The sequence below is a fragment of the Cavia porcellus genome, unplaced genomic scaffold (genome assembly GCF_034190915.1).
Source record: "Cavia porcellus strain 051 isolate PalLab524CR breed Dunkin Hartley unplaced genomic scaffold, mCavPor4.1 scaffold_18, whole genome shotgun sequence".
NCBI classification, from domain to species: domain Eukaryota; kingdom Metazoa; phylum Chordata; class Mammalia; order Rodentia; family Caviidae; genus Cavia; species Cavia porcellus.
Genome location: NW_026947501.1, coordinates 25756048 through 25768451, shown reverse-complemented (window position 1 = coordinate 25768451; position 12404 = coordinate 25756048). Strand labels below are relative to the sequence as shown.

The 12404-nt window shown below is 40.6% G+C and overlaps 1 long non-coding RNA gene and 1 pseudogene across 1 annotated transcript in view; both read left to right on the top strand.

Annotated features, from left to right (window-relative positions):
* Positions 1 to 2: 2 nt before the first annotated feature.
* The window catches only part of LOC134471488 (uncharacterized), a 40048-nt gene continuing 27646 nt past the window's right edge, over positions 3 to 12404 (top strand). The window contains exons 1-2 of the long non-coding RNA XR_010040936.1: positions 3 to 178; positions 6336 to 6532. This is a non-coding gene — a long non-coding RNA (uncharacterized LOC134471488). The remainder of the gene's footprint in view (positions 179 to 6335; positions 6533 to 12404) is intronic.
* Positions 8699 to 11413, top strand: LOC100716072 (transmembrane protein 11, mitochondrial-like; annotated as a pseudogene).

Sequence of the window (12404 nt, the reverse complement as noted above, 5' to 3'; positions counted from 1 at the left end):
GGCAGGAATATTGGAACACAGGACTGACTGACTCTCTGTCTCTCCCCCCTCTATTTCTCTCTCTCTCTCTCTCCTCTCTCTCCCTGTCTCTCTATCTCTTTCTGTCCCTCTCTAGCTCCCATGAGCTGAGCAGTTTCTTTCACCATATCCTCCCTGTTGTGATGCACCAGGCTCAAAGGTAATAGGACCAAGTTATCATGGCCTAAATCCTCTAAAACTATGAGTCATAGTAAATCTTATTTTACTTTCAGTTGATTCTCTTGGGCATTTTGTCACAGTAATGGGAAGCTAACTAACACAACAGTATTTATGTCATCTTTGAAAATACAGGTATTGAAATTTTTTATGCCATTGGATCATCTGTGAATATTTTTAACACTTATGAGTTCTGTGCTTTACCCATCAAGGTCATACTTTCTCACAGTTAGAAATATCAAAACCCAGACTAAAAGCCTCCAAAAAATCCAAGAAATTATCTCTCCAGAGCATCTGGCCAACAAACACATGAAAACACATTCAATATCATTATGATTATGGAAATTCAAGTGAAAACTACAGTAAGGTACTACTTCATACCCACTAAGGTGACTATCATCAAAAAGACAGATAAAGGAGATCCAGAGAACATGGAGGACAGATAGCAGCAGCTACGCATGCTCTCTCCGAGACCCAGCTTAGAATCCAGGAATGGTGCGGAGGGAGGAATCCTAACCAAGAGGAGATATACCCTGCTGACCCAAGAACAAACTGGGCTGAGAGATACCAACTGGGAATGCAATACTGGTGCTATAACAGGAACAGATAAAGCCTGAGTGTGGAAGCTGGAGCCCGTGCCATTGAAAGCCGCGACTTGGGTTTCCTGCCGCCGCGGCTGCATCTGAATCAGCTCAGCAGGGAGAGAGACATGGAAAAGCGCTGAGAACAGGAATCGGTGAACAGAGTTAAGAGCTGGGCGGGTGGGGAGCCATGCATCAACCTCCGGTGAGTGAGGGGAACTGGGACTCTCCCACAGTCTAGGAGGTGCCAACAGAGGACATTCTGGGACCGGGCAGACTTGCTGGAACAGGGAGCTGTAGTGACTTCAGTCCACATATCCCCCTCTCAAGTGGGATTGGTGAGCAGTGCCTAGCCTATGTGATGCTGCTGGCTGAGACCCAGTAGGCTAGCACAACCCAGATCCCAGCACCTGAAGGTGCACCCTAACGGTGAGGCCTTTCAGTAGGTTGACCTGGAGGGGCGGGCCCTGCATAGATTGCCTGGTCCGTAACTCCCTGGTGCGAGGCAGTGGGCGGGAACACCTAGCTGATGCAATTCAGTCAGACTGTGGCCCCCAGGAAAGGAAGCTGGGCCTCCTATATATGCTTGTATATATAAGGAACAAAGAATATGGGAAGAGGGACCAACAAGAAAGGCTCCTCGGCCCCCAGTCCTGAGAAACAGGCAATAGCAGACACGCCACCAATAGACATAAAAGGCTATCTCCAGAGCCTCATAGATGAGTTCAGGAATGAAGTTATTAATGACCTGAAGCAAGACATAAGCAGAATAGTCAGAGAAATGCTAAGCACCACCCAAGAAAAAGCAGATGGTAGAATGGAAGAACAGAAAAAGAGGGGAGAATTATTTGATGGAGAAAATAGAGAACACATAGAATACGTGAAGCAGGTTCAAAGAGATTACCAGGAAACTAAAAACTCTATCAAAAACTGGCATAACAGCTTAAAAGAAACTAAGGACAGGTTATCTGAACTGGAGGGCAGATTTGTAATATGGGAGCATGAAATGAAAAACTTCTTTAAAATAACAAAAAAACAAACAGCAACAATACAAAAACTAGAAGATGATAAGAGGATCTGTAACTTAAGAATTCAGAACATAAGAGAAGAAGTGGGGACACAAACAAATGGACTACAAAAGCTATTCACAGAAATAATCCAAGAGAATTTCCCTAATTTAGCAAATGGTAAAGATACTCAGATATATGAGGCATACAGGACTCCAGCTACCTACAACCCAAATAGAGCTACACCCAGGCACATAATAATCAAAATTCCAGAAATCCAATATAAGAACAGAATATTAAAAGCTGTCAGACACAAGAAACAAATCACTTACAAGGGAACACCATCAGAATTACAGCAGACTTCTCAGCACAAACCATCAAATCATGAAGAGCATGGGGAGAAATAATTCAAGCTTTGAAAGATAATAACCTCCAGCCAAGATTGAGATATCCTGCACAACTATCCCTGGAAATTGATGGAAAAACAAGGTGCTTTCAGGATAAAGAGGAACTAGGGGAATATGCAACCACCAATTCAACTCTACAGAGAATATTGCAGGATATTCTAAAAAAGAAAAATACGAAAAATCCAGAAATAGTGGCAGAAAGGCCACAATGAATGGAGCAGAAAAGAAAATGAAGAAGACAAGCTGACAACTAATGACAGAAAAAGAGCTCAAGAGAAATGAGTCAGAGAAAATTGGATGATAGGAACAGCTATCTTGGACAAAACGACATCATAATAGGTAGTGCTGATTTGGTATCATCTTATTTTGAAGTCCCATCAAGCTTTTGTTCTTCTGTCTCCATAGGTCTTAACATGTTGTATCTTATTGGATTTTATTATATGTGATAGTATAAACAAAAAATTTTATAGACAAGGAGATTATACAGAAACCATAGTTCATTATCTGTTAGTTGATTCTAAATGCCCTGTAATACTGTCATTCTCTTGAATGGTTATACATTGTGTTGATATATTTGATGCTACAGTATATGAAGTTATACTCAAAGATCTCAAGGAAAGAGACAATATGGTAACTACTTTTATGTCAGGATTATATTGTGGTGAAACACTAATTTGCTTAAATGGTTATGTATTAATCTGCACTGTTTAGTTGTTATGCCCTCTTTTATCTCAATCTCCATTTTATTATTTACTTTTTTATTTTTATCCTTTTAATTAAAGGAAAAATAAATTTTAAAAAGCAGGATATATTATAGTAACCCACTTTGATATTCTATTAACTTGATTTGAAGCCCTGTATTGCTCTCACCATCTTGTTTTGACTGATGTTCCTCTATTCTGCTTTGCTTGATAGTACCAGATTCGAAAGTTTAGGCAACAGCTGTGAAGATAGTGGGATTCATTATGATGCCCATACTGGTTGACTATTATCTACTTTTGAAGACCTGTAATGTCTCCAATGTTTTGGTTTTGTTGGTTTCATTCTTTACTGTTTTGTTCAATTTTATTATAACTGATGATATAGGCAATTCTATTTGAGATAGTGGGAGGCATTATGGTAACCATTGTTGGTCACCATGTATTATGTTTTTACATTATCTATTATGTCCACCCTTTTGATTTAACCAATTCTGTTCTGTTAAGTCACATTTGGTTTTACTCTCTTTCAAAAAAAACAATAAGAACTGTGGGAGCAATAAAACCCAAAATGTGTAATAGTCATTGTACAAAAGAGAGGAAAAGAAAGTGCTCTAAATGGTATAACTGCATGTAAATTTAAGTGTATAAGATAGACAATGATATTACTGAGTTTTGTTGGATCATTGAACAGAACTGTTTGCAGTCTTGCTGTTTGAATGTCCACTTTATGTACTTTAATCTTGTAACTTGAACAAATATTTCTAAGATGACAGTATGTAATCCATTAACTAGTGATTTCCTACTGTTTATTTTTTTTCTGAAATTCTGTATAACTTGTACCCTTTTTCTGCTTTTTTTTTCCTTTTTCTCTTAAAAAAAAGACACATAAAGACTTGAGGGCTGGAACTCTCATATACTAATGTGAGAATTTTAAATGGTGAAGTCATCTTAAAAAACACATTTACAGTTCCTCTAAATTATAGTTACTATATAATTCAGCAAATCCACTACTAAATACCCAAAAGAAATAAAAATCCAGTGTTCAAAAACTTGTATTCAAATGTTTATAATGACATCATTTTTAACAATCAAAAAATAGAAACAACCCACATGTCTATCAATTGATGAATGAATGAGCAAAATGTATTATATCCATACAGTGAGACATTATTTGGCAATAATAAGAAATGATGCTACAACATGGGTGACCTGAGAAATATTATTTTAAGTGAAAGAAGAAAGTCACAGAGAATCACACATTTAATTTGTGGTTGTATATACATGAAATGTCTAGAATAGGCAAATGTGCAAAGACAGAAATAGAACAGTGGTTGCTTCGGGTTGGAGACGTGGTATGGAGAGAAAAGAATTTTTGTTGTTTCATTGTTTGGATTTTGGTTTCTTTTTTGTGTGTTTCTTGTGGAGTAGTGGTGACAAAAGTGTCTTAAAATCAATTATGGTGATGGTTGTACAACTCTAAATATACACTAAAAGCCATTGAAGTTTATACTTAAAACAGATGACTTAAGTAAAATATCTCAATGAATCTGGTTTTTTAAAAACTCATATTTCACCCTAATTTTATAAAATCCCTGTTTAAATCTTTGAAATATATAATTTGCTATTTTTGTAGGATGTCACAAACTATTTTACTTTTATTTGCAAGAGGAGAGTTACTATTCCCAATTAAATTTTTTGCATAAATTATCTGTTGGCACTTTTATCTAAATAAAATATACTAAATAAAATAATGTGAAACTTTTTTAACTTACTAAATTCCTTAATATACATAGTTCTTTTGCTAGATCTTAGAGCCTCTGTTTTGTCTATTTGTATTTGCATCAATATTTAATGGTTTTGTTAAGTGGAGCTTTATAAGATATTCTACTAGCTGAATATGTCAGGTTATACAAAAGATTCTAAGCTACTTTCTTGCACTTACTCTTCAAAATCAAATCTACAGTGACCTTTTCAATTAGTGTTATCAGAAAAGGTCAGAATTGACCACAGAAAAGGTCAATTAGTGTTATAGGTACCGATAACAAAAGACAAAAAAGACAAAAAAAAATCAAATCTACAATCAAATAATTTCACAAAATAAAAGAAAATTTATATGTGATAGTATTACATTGGCTTTATTGATTGTCTTGGCAAAGTGCTACATCTTTAGAAAATTAAATTTACCTTTATATTGAAATATATATTTATAACATTCAGTGGCCTCTGTGGTTTCTTTAAAAGTTTTGAATATTTATTGAGAAATTCATGATCCTTTTACTATTATTGAGAGATAATTTCAATTCATTTTCTAACTATTAAAGAATACAAAAAATTATCTATTCTTATATATTTATGTTATATCTGGCCACCCCAGGTTACCCCCACATTACTTACAGCTTTTCCATCTATTTTTTTATTTTTGGAGGAATTTTAAAATTTTAAGTTAAAAAGGGGTAAGTTTTTCTCAAATGAAAAGGAAATTTACTCACTCTCAGGATGAAAAACTCCAGTGCAAAGAGTGACATGAGACACATTTAACTTCTCTCCATTTTTCTCCTCGGTCTTTTGATACATAAAATTCATTCTCAGGCTCCAGGTAGTTGATCACATGGCCATCATCAGATAACCCAGAGCCATGGAATGATTTTTTTCTGAAGGAGGAGCTCCATGAAGATCATAGGTGAAGGAGCACATGAAGCAATGACTGTTAAGTGAAATTTGTGAGCTATTTCAGGAATAACAGGAAACTGATATCGAGAGGCAATAGGTATTCAATATGAAGAAAACTGAATCACTGGAAAACAATGGTACTCCTGCCTCTTCATTTTTCACACACTACACATGCTTTTTTCTTACTGCATTGTTTAGGATATTTAGAGCTAATTTGAAAAACTAACAAAAGTATTCTCTGACTACCATTTTGGATACAGTGATTTGGATAAAATTTGATAGTCAGAAATACCATTTTACATTAAGCTAATTGAAATTTTTTCTCAACATTAGACAGCTTCTCCTTTTCTATGAATTCTTTTATGGATGAAGGTAGAAGATAAAAAGAGTATTTTTTCTTATAAAAGGCAATAGATGATTTAGTTGTGGCATTTTTCTATTTCAGATAACGTAGGAATCAATCTATGAGTTTGCCCCTAACCAGGGACAAATGAATGAAAAACAAAAAGACACAGAGATAATTTTAAAAGAAAGGCCAGAGGGCTCTTGTCTCCTTTAGACAGAGAATCCTGAGTATTTTGGCTTTCCTCACTTTTATTCACTTAGCCAGGGGAACGGGCAATTGGAATAGCATCCATCTGCTCCTATTATTTATAGTATATGATCAGGTAAACAACTGGATCTCAGCTGTGTTTACTTTTCCTGCAAAATGCTAGCATATTTGCACATTACCAAAGGAATATAACTTGCTGTTTTTCTCCTTTATGTTCACAGAAAAGGTCAATTAGAACTCCGTCCCGATTATCTGGTCTCCTACCAGGAGATAAGTACTCTTAGTTACAGGAGAAAAGAAACTTCCTAGGCATCGGTGGAGGACAAATATGAGTCAAGATTCAGGACACTGCAATTGACACTTTCTTAGGCCTGTGCTTGTCCAGGACAAAATGCACTGATGGCAGCACGTTATCCAGGTTAGTCCAATCTGTCAACATCTCCTTTTACATGACCTCTATTCGGATAGTCAGGGTGGTAAAATAGACAGGATTATGACAGAGAGAAGAGACACTCAGAGGAAAGAAAAACAGTCAGCACAGTAGACCTAGCCCCTGCTTTCACAGAGTCTAGAATCTAGTGAAACAGTCCACAAGAAATAGCAGAAGTTTTTTGGATTGTGTGTGAAAATGATCTACATATGTTCTCTGTGTATATAAATTTGCCAGAATGAAACTTATAAATATGCATAAATAATAAAAAACAAGTAGTTTTTTTAATATTTCAAATTCTGCTATGAGAGGAAAGTAACAGTGCTATGGGACAGGAAGAAAGGTGATAAGTCATCTCAGTAAGAGTGAGAAAGACTATTCCATGAGTAAAGTCTTAGCAGTAGGAAGGCACTGCCTTATTTGAGAAATTGAATACAGTGTGGTGCACTGTGTCATGAGAGCAACTCATGCAAAATGTCTTCAAAGATGTATCAGGACAAAATCATGCACATCCTCTTTGGCCTTGTGAAAGAAGGGAGCATGAATTTTATTCCAAGAAAAATGTGAAGCCATTGAAAACGTTTCGGGCATGCAAATAAATAATAGCCTTTCTTTAAAAAAGTTTTATCTTCTGTATGTAAAATAGAAACTTGAAGACAAATTCCCAGATGATAAATTATGGAAGTTTGGACCAGAACAGTGTCAGAAATGGAGAAAAGTAAATAAACTAAGATGTATTTTTGAAAGAGAATCAGTGAAATATGCTAACGATGAAGATATTTCAAGAAATAAGGAAAAGAAGAGAATTCACAATTGTTCCCAGATTTTTGGATGGAGAATTTGTTGGACGGTGATGCCATTTTGAGATGGGAAAGATTGGTATAAGGGTGACTCTTGAAAGGGTAAATATGACTTCCATTGAAGACATGCAGAAAATAAGTATCTGTCTTTTCCAAGCCCACCAGAGCAACAAGCTGGGCTTCACCTCTGAGGAACTCCAGTCTGATGGGTGTGATGGGAGTCCTCCCAGACAATCACCAAGGACTCCAGAGCACAGAAGGGCCTTGAAAGATTCCATCACATATTTCTTGCAGTCCCCACAATAGATGTCCTCCAGCTCACCATTGAGCTTCAAGTATCCCTCCCTCATTTCTCCATTTGGATAGGAAGATAAGATCAACCCCCGGAAGCCACCACTGTTGGCCTCCACTGAGAAACTGGCCCCCAGTAACCTCTTCCCCCTATGTCAGTCCTCTTCCCCTAAATGCTTCCCAGCTTTCCATATGGTCTCCAGACACCCCGCACCCTCTCCCCTGGATGCAGTCATCATTCCCAGGGTCAGTTCAGCTCCTTGGATCCTTCCGTCTTGGGGCAGTCATGAGTCCATCTGTCATCACCTAACTCTTGAGGACTAAGGAAGGCAGACAGCCAGGCGAGAGGGCAGAGCACATCTGCCTGTCCTTGCTCAAACCCAGCTCTTCTGGTTAACCTATGGGACATCTCAGCCGGGAAGTCTACAAAACTTGCAGGAATTGCTAGTGTGAACCTTTTACGCATAAACACTCCTTCCCTATAATCAAGCACATCTTGCTCATCATCCCAGACTTAGCTCAGAAGTCTCCTTCTTTGGGGAGATTTCGAATTTCCAGGAAGATCCAGTCACTCCTTCTCCTCTGTTTTCTTGAGTAGGCCACAGAGGCATCCCTGTGCTATTCTGGTCATGGAATGATCTGATGATCTTTCTCTCTTTCTCACTAGGCTTGTGCTAGCTCCCACTAGCCATCTGTGGCATTTAAATTTGAATTAATTAAAAGTTAATAAGATTTAAAAATCAGTGCCTCAACTGTCCTAGACATTGCAGATGCTCAATAGCCACATGTAATTTCCATATTAATCCGCACAGAGAGAATATTTCTATCATCACAGAATATTTTATTGAACAGCATTACATCAGGCTATAAGTTCGCTGAAGACCAAGCTGGGTCATATTCATGTTTGCACCCTGGGCACCCAGCATAGTACCCAGAATACAGATGGTGCTAAAAGCACAGAAGATGCTAGAACATAGATGACACTGATTATATTCTGGATAAAGAGGAATACAGTTGGCCTATATGAAACATGCTCAGAAAACAGGGGCCAAGAAAGAGTATGATGCCAGAAAGGGTAATTCAGTGCAGGCAGGGTACCTCTCCTGTCCTTCGCCACTAGGATACTGTTGCTCGTGGCCTGTGATAGCACCTGCTCTCAGTGCATAGACATGCAGGGCTGCTCATTCCTGCCAACCTGCCTGCATGATTTCTCTTTTCACTTTTCTGCCAATCCTTGTTCCCCATTGCCCTCTCCAATCCTGAGAAGGCTGTGATGGGTAGCCCTGGCTGGTCCTCATGGTGTGTCCAGGAGAATCTTACAGCAACACTTTTGTATGTTCCAGTGGATAACCTCACACTCCTGTTTCTGTCTCCTTTAGGCTGACCAGTGGATTTCCAAGGGTGAGGAGCTATGGTACACAGGCTTACATAGGGTAAGAACTGTAATTAACAAGGATACATACATTCACCAGCAAATAGTGCCTGCTTTCTCATAAGGCAAAAAATGTACAGGGGAGGGGCCACGGGTCTGACCTTGTAGGAATGAATCAGCCAGAGTCCTGTCCACACAGTAGACACAAAGCAGAGCATAGGAAACTCAAGATGACATTTTTTCTCCTCCATAGCCTCAAGGGAGCCTTACACAACAGTATCTCTTCCAGGCAAGTGCCTGGTCCCTGGGCAGTAAGAACACAAGTCTGGGTTTAAGGTTCTGAAAAAACTTAAATCTCTCCTCTTCCACTGTCCATCGTTGTTCTTTTCCTGTATTAACTTCTATTTTGGGACCTTGAGCCTAAAGGCTCATCCTTTTCTCTTTTTTTCCTTTCTAAAAATCCATGGGAGACAGACTTGATTGTTGTTCTCTCTGGTTTTGCACTTTGAGACTTCCTAAATAACCCTACAGCTTTTCTGGTATTCATTGTTTCTTAGAGATATTCTTGCTTTCAGAAATTTTGCTGCCATTTCTCTGGCTGCTAGGCTTGTCTAAAGTGTATGCACAGAGGATTCTGGGAGTAGAATGTTCTGCGATTGAGGTCAGTCTAACTTCTTACCCTGGAAGAGCATAGGCCATTCTCAACAGTAGGGCCAAGGCCCAAAATGGCAGTCCCATCAATAACTAGCATGTGGGGTGTATTGTGCAGTTTTTGCAGTACCTCCAGACACGCACCCCGTCTCACTGGGTTCTCAACACAGTGTTATTCAAATCCTGAAAAGTGGACATCTCTTGTGTTCCATGTACCATTCTCGTGGGTTCTGTCAGCAAGAGAATCTCTTATAATCTTGTTTTTAAAAGTTTAACACACTTCCTCTCTCCATGGAGGGTGTTTTCATCCTGTGTAGTGTGAGAGATGTTAAGGAAGCTTTCTGATGCTCAATGTGTTTTAACATTTGCCCACTAGATCCAATCCTTTAGTCGGAAGTTTGCTTCCCCAGACCCTTATACTGAATGTAAGTCTTCCTGCCTTCCGAGAGGCTTCTGAGGCTTCTTGAGGCCTTCTGAGGGCACACAGAAGGAGCTTTGGTAGTGCCAATTTTCAGTAACTATTCCCATAGAAGAACAGTGTGAGCAGGTGGCCAAACTAAAAACTGTCCCTCTGTTCCTCTTCCCTCAAGTGACACGTCAGAGACTCTTTTCATGTTCAGTGCAAAGGAGGGGGAAGAGCTGGAAGTCATCAGGGTGTTGTTTTTGCCAGTGCAGCCCTTGAAGTGGAGACAGGAGAAAAACAAATAAACTCATGTCATCTCCCCAGGGCCCTGGAAGAGGTCCCTTTCACAGCCAGGAATGTGACAGGGAATGAAGTCAGCCAGGAGGCTGTCTGCAGAGGGAGGGGTGCAGGCTGCCCTGGGGCTGAGGGTCAGGGATGCAGAACCAAGGGATATGGCCATGGATGGCATGTGGATATCCACTGCCACCCACATCCCTGGGGGTAGACAGGGAGTTATCAGAGCTGAGCCCCAATCCTGATACAGAAATATAGCAGTCAGTGGGGTCACTTACAGTCTATTAAGGGAATTCAGCAGATGTTCTTTGGAGAACAGTTTTCTAGTCCACATGCAGTAGGCATCACACAAATTTGTCACCGATTGGTCAGAGTATTCATAGGGGGAAAAGTAGAGACACAAAGCAAAGAGGGTCCCAGCAAAGGGACAATGTGCCAGGCTCAGGCAGAGAAATGGAGGTGGAGATCCGCCCTCGTGGCCCCACAGCACTGACACTGTCCACATGGGCAAGAAAGCATCTGGGCCCAGGCAGCAGTGGGCAGCAGCACCCAAGGGAGTAACCTTGGCAGACTGTTGTACCTGAGATCTACAATGCCCAGGACCGGTTTGACTATGAGCTGGAACAGATCCCGGAAGCCCAGTACAAGTACATTGTCATTGAGTCTACCTGAAATGACGACGAGACAGAACGCTGGTTGCCATGGGTAACTGCCTGCACAAGACACCTGTGCTGGCTGGCACCGCCTGCCCCTTCACCCCATTGGCACTGCCCCTAGGTTATCCCCAGTATGTCTCCTTACCTGCTGGCGGGCTGAGCTTGGCCTGGTACACTCCCTGTGGGAGCTCCTGGCAGTTTGAACTTTGCTGCAAGCACCAGGTAGAGTATGATGCCTAGAAACTGTCTCGACTGCCTCTGCACACACACACCTCCTCCGCCCCGGTGATGCTGGTCCAGAAGGACAATTTGCACAGAAAGAGACTGCACAGCACAACAGCACTGGCCACCTTGGTGTCCTGTGTAAAGATTTACAAACTCTATGCTGTAGGATTCCAGTGAACAGGGAGAGAAACAGGAGCACACAGCCCGCAAGAGATGAGGATGCCAAGGATTTGGATTGCCGCAGTAACACTTTTTGCTCTGTGAGGCAGTGGAGCCTGGGAAGGTGCTTGGTTTAACATTTATTATTTTTTAAAAGAAGATACAGATTATGGGTGTACCAAGGGTTTTCTCAGCTCACTACAAAAGATTTCCATAATCCTGGAAGGAGCCTGGGGCTATGGAAGCCTCACTGGGCAGAGGACTATTCATGGACGCCAATGCTGCTGAGGGGGTGGGAATGCACTTGGAGGTTTTTAAGCACATAGTTTAACTGTACCATTTGGAGCCAACCAGAAGCTATCAACCAATAAAATTATGAACATAAAAAGAACAGGGCTGGAGAAAGACCAAGAGGGTTAAGGTATACAGAGCTTGCCCAGGTCCTTGCATCTCTGTAGGACCCTGACAGACCAAAGCTGGCCACATGCATTAAGAACCTTGACAAGGTAAGACATAACACATACTGCCCACAGCTCTCTGCTATGGCTGAAGCCACCAGACAGCCTTGTCCCTCCACTGGTTCTCAGCTCACTGCAGCCCCTAGGAACCAGGAACCAAGGAAGAAAAAGCAACAATATTCCCTTAAACATTCCCTTTTCTCCTCCTCCAACCTAAATAGTTAGAGTTCTTTAAATCATAATCATAAGATAGCCAAAGTTCCTGCTCTCTGCCCATTTGACGGAAATCCTAAGGTGTTCTGTACTCTAGGTCCCAGAAGTATGAGGAAATCTGGATCAGCTGAGCAGATCTGAAACACAGACCCCATGTACCACAGCTCTCTTTGTAACACTGGGTCTCCCCCAGAGGTCAGGGACTCCATGTGCCCGGGGACCCTGATCCCTCACTTCAAGGCACAGCTGTGGGTAAATATGCAGCTGAATTTGCAGAACACCCAGGAAGCAAAATCAAGAAGCTGCAGCATTCCAAGGGAAGGGCCTCTCCTTGGGAG